This window comes from Myxine glutinosa, chromosome 8, assembly GCF_964187855.1.
Source record: "Myxine glutinosa chromosome 8, kmMyxGlut1.1, whole genome shotgun sequence".
NCBI lineage: Eukaryota > Metazoa > Chordata > Myxini > Myxiniformes > Myxinidae > Myxine > Myxine glutinosa.
In genome coordinates this window covers 21795744-21808923 of record NC_136268.1, presented here as the reverse complement: position 1 = coordinate 21808923, position 13180 = coordinate 21795744, and positions in this window count along the sequence as shown.

Sequence of the window (13180 nt, the reverse complement as noted above, 5' to 3'; positions counted from 1 at the left end):
GACTTTAATGTAAAGATAACAAAGTTTGTGGTTAACATTGTTTGTGGTTAATATTGTTTGTGGTAAACATTGTTTGTGGTTAACATTGTTTGACACTTGATTAAAATAACAAATCAAGATAGCGGAAAATATTCCATTGCAAAAATGCAGAAATTCCAGGGAAGAAAAGTTTGAAGGGAAATTTTTTGCACAGATTTTTAGTCGAATCCAATTCCCTCTCGAATCAACATTTGACATTTAACACGGAACACACCGTGTAACACACACATTTAACAGGGAACACACTGTGTAACACACACATTTAACAGGGAACACACCGTGTAACACACATTTAACACGGAACACACATTTAACATGGAACACACCGTGTAACACACACATTTAACATGGGACACACACACATTTAACATGCAACACACATTTATCATGGAACACACATTTAACGTGGAACAAACACATTTAAAATGGAACACACACATTTAACATGGAACACACACATTTAACATGGAACACACATTTAACATGGAACACACATTTAACATGGAACACACACACATTTAACATGGGACACACACACATTTAACATGGAACACACATTTAACGTGGAATACACACATTTAAAATGGAACACACACATTTAACCTGGAACACACACACACATTTAACATGAAACACACACACATTTAACCTGGAACACACACATTTAACCTGGAACACACACACATTTAACCTGGAACACACACATTTAACATGGAACACACACACATTTAACATGGAACACACACACATTTAACATGGAACACATACACATTTAACATGGAACACACATACATTTAACATGGAACACACACACATTTAACCTGGAACACACACACACATTTAACCTGGAACACACACACATTTAACCTGGAACACACACACATTTAACATGGAACACACACACATTTAACCTGGAACACACACACATTTAACATGGAACACACACACATTTAACCTGGAACACACACACATTTAACATGGAACACACACACATTTAACCTGGAACACACACACATTTAACATGGAACACACACACATTTAACCTGGAACACACACACATTTAACATGGAACACACACACATTTAACCTGGAACACACACACATTTAACATGGAACACACACACATTTAACATGGAACACACATTTAACATGGAACACACACACATTTAAAATGGAACACACACATTTAACACGGAACACACATTTAACACGGAACACACACAGCACCTGTTCCGTTTCCCATCGATCAAAAACCTTGTTAACAAAGTACAAACAACAATGTCGATGGTCATCTCTTACAATCCCCTCTTACCTGCTCTGGTGCTCGGGATGTCCCACAACCGAAAACGAAAAACAGCGTAAACACCACGATGTGAATAAACAACATGTCTTGTCCACTTAAAAACTAAACGTTTTATTCTCAATCGTTTTTATAACAAACTAGAACCATTTTAAAGTGTTTGGTCTGATCCAAACCGGTCCAAACCGGATGGGTGATTTTTCGGAGACACCATGCCACCTGGTCATGTGGCAGGTAACTGGGTTACGTGTTACCTGTGGCAGTCCCAAAAGACTGACCTGACAAAACAATATAATTACCGATTAATTTATATTTATTTATTACATACTGTTGTCCATGGGCCAAGTGCGGAAATTTGACTTGTGAGTACCACCTGGGGTGGCAAGGCCTCAGAGGGTTTTTTGGAAAAGTCTTTGGCAAGGGAACATATTGTTGTGGATATGAGAATGTTTTTTTATTTTGTTGTTGTGGTAAAATGTTGTTGTAAAAGGTTGTAAAATATCACCCCTCCTCCCTCCGTTTGTGGTTGTATAAAGGTCAAAGGGCGTCCCATAGTCCACAAGCATACACGTCAGCCAATCATAGGATATTCATGTTCGATAGTTATATCTTATTCTGTGTTTTAAGATAAGGCTGTGTCTCCCATTAATTGAAATACTCCATTGCACCAGTGAAAGAGAATAGATCCCCTTCCATTCCCATCCCCAGAAATCCCCATTTCCTTCACATCCCCCCTTTCGTGATTGCCGACCCTCGATTGCCATATTACATCCCCTCTCGTCATTGCTGAGCCTCGATTCCCAATCACCTCCCCTCCAATAACCGCCATTGACCACGAGGCTCGAGTCAGGGAAGAAAGGCGTGTCTCCACCTCGTCATAGAGGGGGAGGAGTGAACCAGCCCCGCTCGACCAACCATGAGCCAGGGGTTTGGCTACAGAGGGCGGAGGAAGAGCGGTCGGGGAGGTTCGCAAAGGTTGAGGGGCAGGGGCCTATATAACCCAAGGCAGGGGTGTGGCAAAGGAGATGAGTTTTTACCGGCAGACACAAGGGAGCCCAAGCCGTAGAGAGGCCTTGAGAGATACGCTGGGGGATGACCTGGAAGAGGAGCGCAATCCACCGCAAGCCCTACCTACCTGCCTGCAATATCCCCTGTCGTTGGAGAGACGCGCTGAACGGAGGGAGACGGCTCCACCCCAGGAAGAGGAGCAGGTGTGCCGAGCCAGCGCGTGACGGCCGCGGATACGCGACGGAGGTTTTCCCGCCAAAACCGCGAGGGGTTGAAAGCTGCTGCCTCCGACCTTGCCTTCCTCTCAAGCAATCAACCTCGAGCCATTACCTGCCTGCAATATCCACCGTGTGAGTGTGAACGTCCTGTCCTACTCGTTTGTCTTGGGGATTAAGTAAATGAAATAGAATAAGTTAACAATGCACTGTGTGACTGCTCTTTTCCATCTATTGCTGTAAATAATATTGGTCGCTCTAAAATATTGCTTGTGTGTGTATAATAAATCTGTTCTTCCTCCAAACTCTGTCTTTCTTCTCTCTTCTTCTCTTTCGGTCGCTTTAGAGGTTTCCCAATTGAATATCTGTAGCGCGATTAGTCAACGTTCGGTTGGAATCGGGTTCTAATCGGGGAGTAACTGTTCGGACGCGGTTAAATACACCACCGCTCGGTAAAATAACATCCAAAAACCGTGTCCGTAACAATTGGTGTCGAGGAGTCGGATTCGGACCCGGGACTAAATTTGTTAGGCCCAAATTTTAAAAAAATATTTTTGGTCAAAATTACGAGCTGCCGAAATTGTGTTGTTTTATAAAACCCGAATTTTGAGATCGCGCCATGGACAATCAAGGCGATCGGATGTCGGTGGGGGAGATAGACGGGTTAGGGGTAACCCAGGAACCAGGGGAAATGTATGTGGAAGAAAGGGAGGAGGAAAATGGCAATGTGGTTGCGGGAATTTCAGGTGCACAAAATGGCGCTCTCGCGCACGTGATTACAGCGGCGCCACATTTAGCCACGCCCATGGTCGCGGTAGTCGAACCGGAGATGCCAATGGATTTGAACCTTTTTTTTATACAAATGAAGGCCCTTATGGCCCAGAATAGTGAGCGATTGGAGGGCCGGATGGATGCTCAGAGTGAGCAATTGGGGGTAATGGGGAACCGGATGGATGCTCAGAGTGAGCAATTGGGGGTAATGGGGAACCGGATGGATGCTCAGGGTGAGCGATTGGAGGGCCAAATGGGGGTAATGAGGGACGAAGCGAGGGGTACCGGTGAGGGGTTAGACAATAATTTTAAGGAGTTAGACAAGAAATTAATGGGGTTAGAAAATAGGATGGAGGACAAATTGCGGGAAATGGGGGAACAATCCGCCCGGGAAATCGAACAGATGGGGAACCAGATGGAGGAAATACGAAGAGGGATGAGTGAGGAGGTCTCGGGGCTACGCGAGGAGGTAAAGCGAGGCGAAAAGCGTATCGAGAAAGAGGTGAGAAATAATACGGTAAAGTTACAGGGGGGAATAGAAGATCTGACGAAAGGAGTAGAACAGCTGACGGTGGGACAAAAAGAACTAGCGGACCAAGTGGAAAAGAACACTGCAATCATCGGGGGTTTAAAAGCAACACAAAAGGACATTAAAAATGAATTAATAGCGACACAAAAGGAATGTCAAATGGTACATGAGGGATTGACGAAGAGGTTGGAAGAGGTGACAGAAGTAATGGAGACGAAGGACCGGGAGGTAAGGACGCACATAGAAACGGTTAAAGTAGCAATGGAGGAAGAAATCGAGGGGGCGCACCGGGAGCTGAAAGAGGTAAAGGAAAAATTAGAGGAGGTGGAAGAAGGGGTGAGTGAAATTAAGAAGAGACGGAGGGAAGCTAAGAGGGAGATAAAGGAGGAAGTCATGGAATATGTACAAGGTCTGTGTTCAAATCATGATGTGATGCTCACTAACCAAATAAAGAGTTTGCAGGTGGCAAAGGAGGTGCGGGGACGAGGTGCCAAGGTGAGTGGCAATGTACATGATGTGAGGGGAGATTCAGTCGGCTTGGGGATTGGTTTGGATCCGGGTGTTCGTGAAAGGCCGTTGGTGAAGTGTGTGACAGGTCAGGTGTGCGAAAAAAGAGGTGTGCGAGAATGTCCGACCATGGGGTGTGTGAGGAAAAAGTGCACGCCGAGGAGTGAGTGTGCCGTCAGGAGTGAGCCGGTCGGAGCGCGTGTGCGAGGGGGTACATGGAAGCGCGGTGTGGTGAGTGTTACAGAGGAAGTAACGAGAGAGTGTACACCTGTGGTGAGTGTTACAGAGGATGTAACGAGAGAGTGTACACCTGTGGTGAGTGTTACAGAGGATGTAACGAGAAAGTGTACGTCTGTGGTGAGTGTTACGGAGGAAGTAACGAGAGAGTGTACATCTGTGGTGAGTGTTACGGAGGAAGTAACGAGAGAGTGTACACCTGTGGTGAGTGTTACAGAGGATGTAACGAGAGAGTGTACACCTGTGGTGAGTGTTACAGAGGATGTAACGAGAAAGTGTACACCTGTAGTGAGTGTTACGGAGGAAGTAATGAGAGAGTGTACACCTGTGGTGAGTGTTACAGAGGGTGTAACGGGAGAGTGTGCGCGAGAAAGGTGTGTAACGGACGGGTGCATGAGGAAAGAGTGTGCCGTCGAAAGTAAGGGTGAGTGCGCTGTCAAGAATGGAGGTGAGAGTATTGAGAGTGACAAGGAGAGTGAGTTGGTTGTGACAGGTGAGCGAGGATGTACACCTGGGATGGAAGGATGCACACCTGGAATGGTAGAGCGTGTGTGGGAAGGCACATTTGAGTTGGTAGTGAGGCACGTGGTTGGGTGTGCGAATGAGAGCACACCTGTGATTGTCACAGAGGAGGTGACCGAGGAGGGGGCGCGAAGCGGTGTATTGGTGAGGTGTGCGAGCAACGAATGTGTGCCAAAGTGTTCGGTGGTCAGGTGTGTGACCAAGTCGGTGAGCGGAGTGAGTGTACCGAGGTGTGAAAGAAAAGGTACGAGGAGAATGGGAACGGCTGCATGTATGAGCAAGAAAGAGGTAGCGTATGCATGTAAGCCTGCAGGTGAAGCGTCGACGGTAACCGGGTTAAAGGTTAGGTCGACTTTTAGCCGGATCGGGCCCTCGGTGCGTGCCGGGCTTCGCGTGCCGCGAGAACCAGCGGAGATCCGAGCCACGGCGGGTTCGAAAGGACCGCCGTGCGCGATCCACGCTGGGCCTCGCGTGGAGCGGCCGCGTCCGGGCTCCACAAGGCGGAGCGGGCAGCTCGATAGGAAGGGTCGTCATGGCGACCACTTTCTATTGAGACGTGCCGGCAGGTCGAGATCGGGACATTGGATGGCTCCACGCCGAGGTGATGCGTGGGATCTCGGCCCGGGTAAGCCCCCGCCCCGGCCCCGAATGCGGGACGCATCCAGCCGCCAGCACAAAAGAATCCGCGTTCAGTGCTCGGCTGTACGAAGCCGGGCTGTAGATGTGAATTGGCGCACCGAGAGGATGTAATAAGTAGACGGGTGATGGTGGTAGTGATAGTGATTTAAAACGAAATTTAGAAAAGTGAATAGAATTGGCAGTAAATGGAAAATTTTTGAATTGTTGGATTTGGACGAGCGAAATTGGTAGTGAGAGACCCCCGATGTGGTGGGATGGCAAATCCACCATCCCTCACAGGTGGGGGCAAATGCGCAATAGTTTATGGGGTGGCTATGACAACCGAGCCAGGGAGGGCTTGGATAATGATAGGGATCTAGAAGAGATTGACATTAGGTGACGTTAAGGTTAGTTAGTGACTGATACCTGTAGTGGGGACGCAGGTAGATTAGTGTGGATTATAATGACGTGGGAGCGCAATAGTTTAAAGGGACGACTGGGAAGCGCAAGTTTCAGAGGGGAGAAGTTAGCTGAGATGATGCCGTGCGTGTGAGGATTGAACAGGTGAGAATGGAACAGGTGTGATTGCACAGGTGTGCAACTGAACAGGTGAATGGAGCAGTGTATGAGGGAGTAGTGGTGATTGCGTGTTGTGCTGACCAAATGGTCCAGGAAGAAAGGAGGGTGCAGGTGGCACCAGGTATGATTGCACAGGTGTGCAACGACAGGTGAATGAAAGACAGGTGTATGGAATAAATGGTATGGAGTAGTGGAATGGATGGTCGTGGAGTGAGAATGGTGGAAATTGTGGAGTGGAGTGGATGGTGCGAAGGTGTGAATGGGGGAAGAGTGGACCCCCATCACGGATACCCGGGGCGGGTAGTGTAAGTGTTAGGTAGAGGGTATAGGTAAATTGTAGTTGGATATTGGCATCTGTGGTGCGGGTGACAGAATGGTATGTGGATGGGTGCGTTAGTGTTGTGGAAATGGCTGGGCGTGTAGCCTGTTAGTGTGTGTAGTTGGTTTGGGCACTCCACCACTGTAAGGATGTCGGCCAGGTGAGGCCGCAGGTGGGCTCTGGGAGCCGGTAGTAGTTGTTGTGGATGGGGCCCGAGGATCCGGAGGACGGACCCGGGTAGCCCAGTGCCAGAGGGCACCATGGGGTGACAGAGCCAGGAGAGGGGCTGCCCCCAGTTAGATAGGTTAGGGTGAGGAGCTAGGTAAGCTCGGGTGGCAACTACAGTGGTGGAGGTGTGCAGGTGGGTAGACCTGTTGGGAGAGCTGCACGTCGCGGCCCAGAAATTGTGCGAGGGCACCGGGAGATGAATCGGGGGAGTGAGACCCCAAATTGAAAAGCACCACAGTTTGGCCAATGGGAATTGGTTTTCAGAACCCATAGTGTAAGTTGGCCAATGGATTGGCAGGGAAAGACCCCGGGTAGTGTAAAGTGTGTTAAAGTCATTTAGAGGATAGTTAGGATGAAGGATCTCCTCGCACCATCTGCATCCACTCACCTGAGGTGACAGGTACTCCACACCATGCCATGTTTTGATTATTTTTTATGATGCAAATGTTTGGATTGTGAGACGCATCATGACGTGGGTGTGACATTGTGCGTAATTCCATCTCTCCCTCCTTATGAGGATTGATGATGAATTGGTGATGGCAAATTTTGAAGTAGAGGGATTGTGGAGACGAATTTGGTATAGGGGAAATATGGGGAAGACGTGACAGTAGTGACGAATTGGTAATGTGTAGATTTTGTACATATGGGGTAAGGGCAAGGGTAGGCTAGGTAACAGGGGGGTGACGTACGGTAGGGACGAGCTTTCTCACTTCGCCCTCCGTACGCATTTCGCCTTGCATTGCCTTTTTGATGTGTACCCTTGAGACCTTACCCCTCGCTCATCTGTCTTGTCCCCCCTTTTTGTCTCCCACATGAGGACCTGAGCGCCGTTGGGCGCCGAGGGGAGCGTGTGTGGGTCGGCCATTGTGCGCCCGAAATTCCCAGAACCAGCTGTCTGCATCGATGCACCACATTATGGACCACATGTCAGTGGCCGAGCACCACTTATGGACCCCATGGGTTGGGGCAAGGCCCCTCTGCTGGAACCGGCCATGAGGGCCCGAAATCTTGCTGGCGGACCTTGGCCACAGGGCACCGATGCCCCACAGGTGAACCACACGTAGTCGGCCCTGTGGGCCATAAATAAAGATAAATAAAATGGACACGTTTGGGCAAGCTTTATTGCAAATAGGCCGCCAGTAAGCAAAGCAAAATGAAAATGACAACAACTGGAAGAAATAATGATAACCAGCAGAGGGAGCCGAAGAGCAAGAGACACCTGCAGGGTTAGGGGTTGTTGGTTTTATTTTATTCATTGAACAATGGTGACTGCACCGATTGGTGCTTGGGTGTGTATTGGTGCGTTTTTGGGTGCGTTCATGGTGCGTCGATGCAGAGCAGACTGTCTCCCCCCCAGAAAGAACAATTACAGGTCCTGGGTTAGTTTTGTAAATAAAATTAGCGTCAGTGTAAATAATGCTTCCCACCGTCAGTGTATAGTTTGAAGACCATTCCGCAATTCGGTTAACTGTGGGCGTAAGTCTGTTAGGCAGGGTGCAATGGAGCAGCGGGACACATTTATTTATGTTTTAAAACTGCCGCACTCAGGGTCAGGTTAAAAGTAGAGGGAACTACACCTACGTGCCACACTAAGGTAAAAGTAATAGGCCCGGGACGTGCCTAAGGGGAGGAGGGTGCAGTGTTGTGGATATGAGAATGTTTTTTTATTTTGTTGTTGTGGTAAAATGTTGTTGTAAAAGGTTGTAAAATATCACCCCTCCTCCCTCCGTTTGTGGTTGTATAAAGGTCAAAGGGCGTCCCATAGTCCACAAGCATACACGTCAGCCAATCATAGGATATTCATGTTCGATAGTTATATCTTATTCTGTGTTTTAAGATAAGGCTGTGTCTCCCATTAATTGAAATACTCCATTGCACCAGTGAAAGAGAATAGATCCCCTTCCATTCCCATCCCCAGAAATCCCCATTTCCTTCACATCCCCCCTTTCGTGATTGCCGACCCTCGATTGCCATATTACATCCCCTCTCGTCATTGCTGAGCCTCGATTCCCAATCACCTCCCCTCCAATAACCGCCATTGACCACGAGGCTCGAGTCAGGGAAGAAAGGCGTGTCTCCACCTCGTCATAGAGGGGGAGGAGTGAACCAGCCCCGCTCGACCAACCATGAGCCAGGGGTTTGGCTACAGAGGGCGGAGGAAGAGCGGTCGGGGAGGTTCGCAAAGGTTGAGGGGCAGGGGCCTATATAACCCAAGGCAGGGGTGTGGCAAAGGAGATGAGTTTTTACCGGCAGACACAAGGGAGCCCAAGCCGTAGAGAGGCCTTGAGAGATACGCTGGGGGATGACCTGGAAGAGGAGCGCAATCCACCGCAAGCCCTACCTACCTGCCTGCAATATCCCCTGTCGTTGGAGAGACGCGCTGAACGGAGGGAGACGGCTCCACCCCAGGAAGAGGAGCAGGTGTGCCGAGCCAGCGCGTGACGGCCGCGGATACGCGACGGAGGTTTTCCCGCCAAAACCGCGAGGGGTTGAAAGCTGCTGCCTCCGACCTTGCCTTCCTCTCAAGCAATCAACCTCGAGCCATTACCTGCCTGCAATATCCACCGTGTGAGTGTGAACGTCCTGTCCTACTCGTTTGTCTTGGGGATTAAGTAAATGAAATAGAATAAGTTAACAATGCACTGTGTGACTGCTCTTTTCCATCTATTGCTGTAAATAATATTGGTCGCTCTAAAATATTGCTTGTGTGTGTATAATAAATCTGTTCTTCCTCCAAACTCTGTCTTTCTTCTCTCTTCTTCTCTTTCGGTCGCTTTAGAGGTTTCCCAATTGAATATCTGTAGCGCGATTAGTCAACGTTCGGTTGGAATCGGGTTCTAATCGGGGAGTAACTGTTCGGACGCGGTTAAATACACCACCGCTCGGTAAAATAACATCCAAAAACCGTGTCCGTAACAATATTTTGATGTGATGACCATTGCACATTGACACCTTCATAAGAAATTTGGGGCAAAAACTACGTTTTAATATTCCCAATAAATAGATTGCATTTCATTGATAAAATTGATTTGAAGGTTGTAGATGGTTTCAAATAAATACCTGCAATTCCTCTGAGTGAATTCCATGCATCTTGACCTGGAGTTGCCATGGAAACGGCTATTTTGAGTCAAAAAAACTGCATTTTGAAATCATTTAAAAAACAATTTGAAATAACCTAAATAATCGAATTATTGAATGACTCGGTATGGCTGTTCATGGGACACCAAATAATACAAATACACCACAATCAATGTACCAGAGAGTAAAAACACGACTGATTAATACGTAGAATGATCAACTCTTCTGATTGATGAACTTCTGTTTACTCTTGTATTTTTGAGTTTGAGGGAAAAGCAGAAATCCGAAATCATGACCGTTTTCATTACCCTAAAGGACCTTCCAGAGGGGGAACTCCCGTAAGTGCGACACCATTGTAAACGCCGCAGCAAATTTACCCGTTAAAAGCTTCTGGGTTAAATAACTGCTAAAGGAACTTTGATGATCATGAACATTCTCGACGAGGTTCAACAAGGCAAGAGGGTTCACCTGGAGTGTTTGAGGCTCAGTCTATGTTTTGCCAAAAGGTTAACAAACACCTTGAGGGACAGAACTCTAAGTCTGGTTCAATGTGCTCAGCTCCGCACTGACGTCACAGTCAGACAAACTTCTGTAAGAAAGATGGACCTGCGGATGCTTCCTATTGAAAACGCAGGGACCTTGGGGCAGCTGAAGACCATCACCAAAGGTCAAGCTACCGTGTATACACAAAAGAGGAGTCTGCGTCAGACAGTTGCGATGGCATGGAAGGTAGTAGTGAAGATGATGACGCTATATAACAGGCAGCAGAGAACAACTCATGCAGAGACTTATTTACCTTCATAAGGCGTGAACTCTTTTCGAGATGCCAAAAGTGAAGATGGTCACGATCAATCTGACATCATGCCTCATCAATTTAAAATTATACATGCTGAATCCGGATCTTCACCAAAATCTAATCGATTCGTCCTTGTCACACACACAACCTGTCCAACAAGTTTCGTCCAAATCCATGTCCAACTTTTTGAGATATCCTGCTATGTATCGTTTTTGGCACTATCCACCAATGGTTAAGGATCAATTAAAGGACTGTGAATGAAGGTTAAGGATTGCGGACTAAGAATGCGGACCAAGGTTAAGGACTGCGAATGACGGTCCAGCAGCACCTCACCTGATCACCTGTGGACTGTAATGCTTTCCGAGTTTGAATAAATAGTTTCGCGTGAGTTTGAAGAAGATCTGGGCAATTTATGTTACCAATGTTCACGCTGTTTCTCTGGAAGAAGAATTATCATGGCTGAGTTTCTCTGTAATGCTTTTCGAGTTTGAAGAAGAAGAATTATCAGAAGCAGATTGTTTCTCTGTAATGTTTATCGAATTTGAAAAAAACGTTTTTCGTCGACTTTGAAATTCACAGCTCAAACCAACATGCTGGAACTTCAACACGAGGCTGATGGACTTTATTCCTATACGCGTGTATTTATGTGGAAGTGACAGGTCGCACAACAAAGGCGAGGCACGAGGAGGGGGTGAGGGGAGGAGTTGCCTTCATTCATCGATATACAGTATGTACCTTTTAAAGGAAGGAAATAAATAAAATAGACAATCTGAGGAGGGAGCAGGTGTGTTCCACCTCATGGGATGTTCCATTATCAAGCTGCTCGTACAGCACTCGCCAAGCGGCTCAAACACTCCAAAATACTGTTGAGATGCCTGGAGTGTCCCACAATGTCCGAATTAGACAAATGAACACTTTTTAAGAGTCGAACTGCTGATGAGGTCAATTCCAGAGTTAAAATTCGAAATTCGGTTCAGGTGAAGAGATGATTCTCGATCTTTGCGGAAATTAAATAAAGGCATGAAAACTGGCATTATAAGCATTGTGACGTATACAGGAATACAGCGATTCGTAGGTATGAAGATCAGCTAAATTACCATTCATAGATATTAAGATTTATTGCACAGAAACCGACCTGTTCTGAAGCAAGGGATGCTTCAGTTGAGCAGATAAAATGGTGGAATCAAGACACCCAAGCTGAGTGACCTGAATGCAGGCTGACCAAGGCAAAGGTAAGCTTGTTAGCGTAAATGATCTTCAAAAACACACCCAAACACCCAGTGTTCATTCATGCAATCCCTTGGAGGTCGAGAAGTATGCACGCAAAATTTGGGGCTGATCGGTTTCATGGTTTTGGAGTTATGGAGGAGACGGCATACACACACTGCTTTTCATTATTATAGATGAGCAAATGCTGCTAACTCGCGGTTATTTGAATTGTCACATTTTCTTTGAGTCACTTCCGTTGTTTTTGTTTTAGGTGCAAAGAGAAAACAGAAGCGTGGCCGTGGTGGTGATTTTGACTCTAGGTACGTGCTGCGCCCATTGGTGTGCTTGTTATGCTGTACGGTTCTGCTTTGAAGAATTATACCTGCCCATGGAAGAAACCCGTCTCCTGGGCCTACTGTGAAGGGAAGTTTGAACATCCGGTTCTGACGGGGGGGGGGGGGGGGGGGGGGGAGATGTGCGTTGAGGCCTAGCGGACATGCGTTCCGCACTAGCACCCGTGAGGTGTGTCGTTCTGTGTCCTTTGCCAAGATCGCGATAAATACAGCTGTGTCCTGTTTGATTCCCTCTCTTTTCTCAGTCTTCACACATGAATCCTTACACTGTGGTTATTCTGTTAAAACTCAGACGTAATACACACCAACGTAAGTTGGGTGAGATACTTGGCAGAGCGCAAACCTCTGCCAAGCTGAACAGTTTGTGTTTTGTCGCCCAATGATAGGCCAGATGTGGATCTGGACCTGAACCAAACTCGAATCACCTTCTTCATTTCACTTGACCAACTCATCCACCAAGTTTCGTCCAAATCCAAAAGTGTTGACAAAGATAGATTAAAACAAAAATATTCTCATGGGAAATGTCAACAACACCACAAGTTTTGAATTGATCCTTCAAAATGATGGAGTACACCCCTGGAGAAGAAAAAGGATAAGAAGAGCCACTATTTTGATGTCTCAGACGGTTGGAGCTGTAGTTTGGAGAAAAGGGTGTTGGGGAAGAATTAGAGCAATGGGAGGACACAGGGGGTGAATAAGATAGACACAGCTGCAAACTCTCAATCACAGAAGTGGAAGGACAAACTGAAAAGAGATGGGTTTCGGGAGAGTTCTTCTTCTTTCATATACAGCACAAGTCTGCACGGTCGGGTCATTGGCTGAGGGCATGGCCATGCTGCTGATGCAATTCCCTCTGTCGGTTAGAGTAGGAA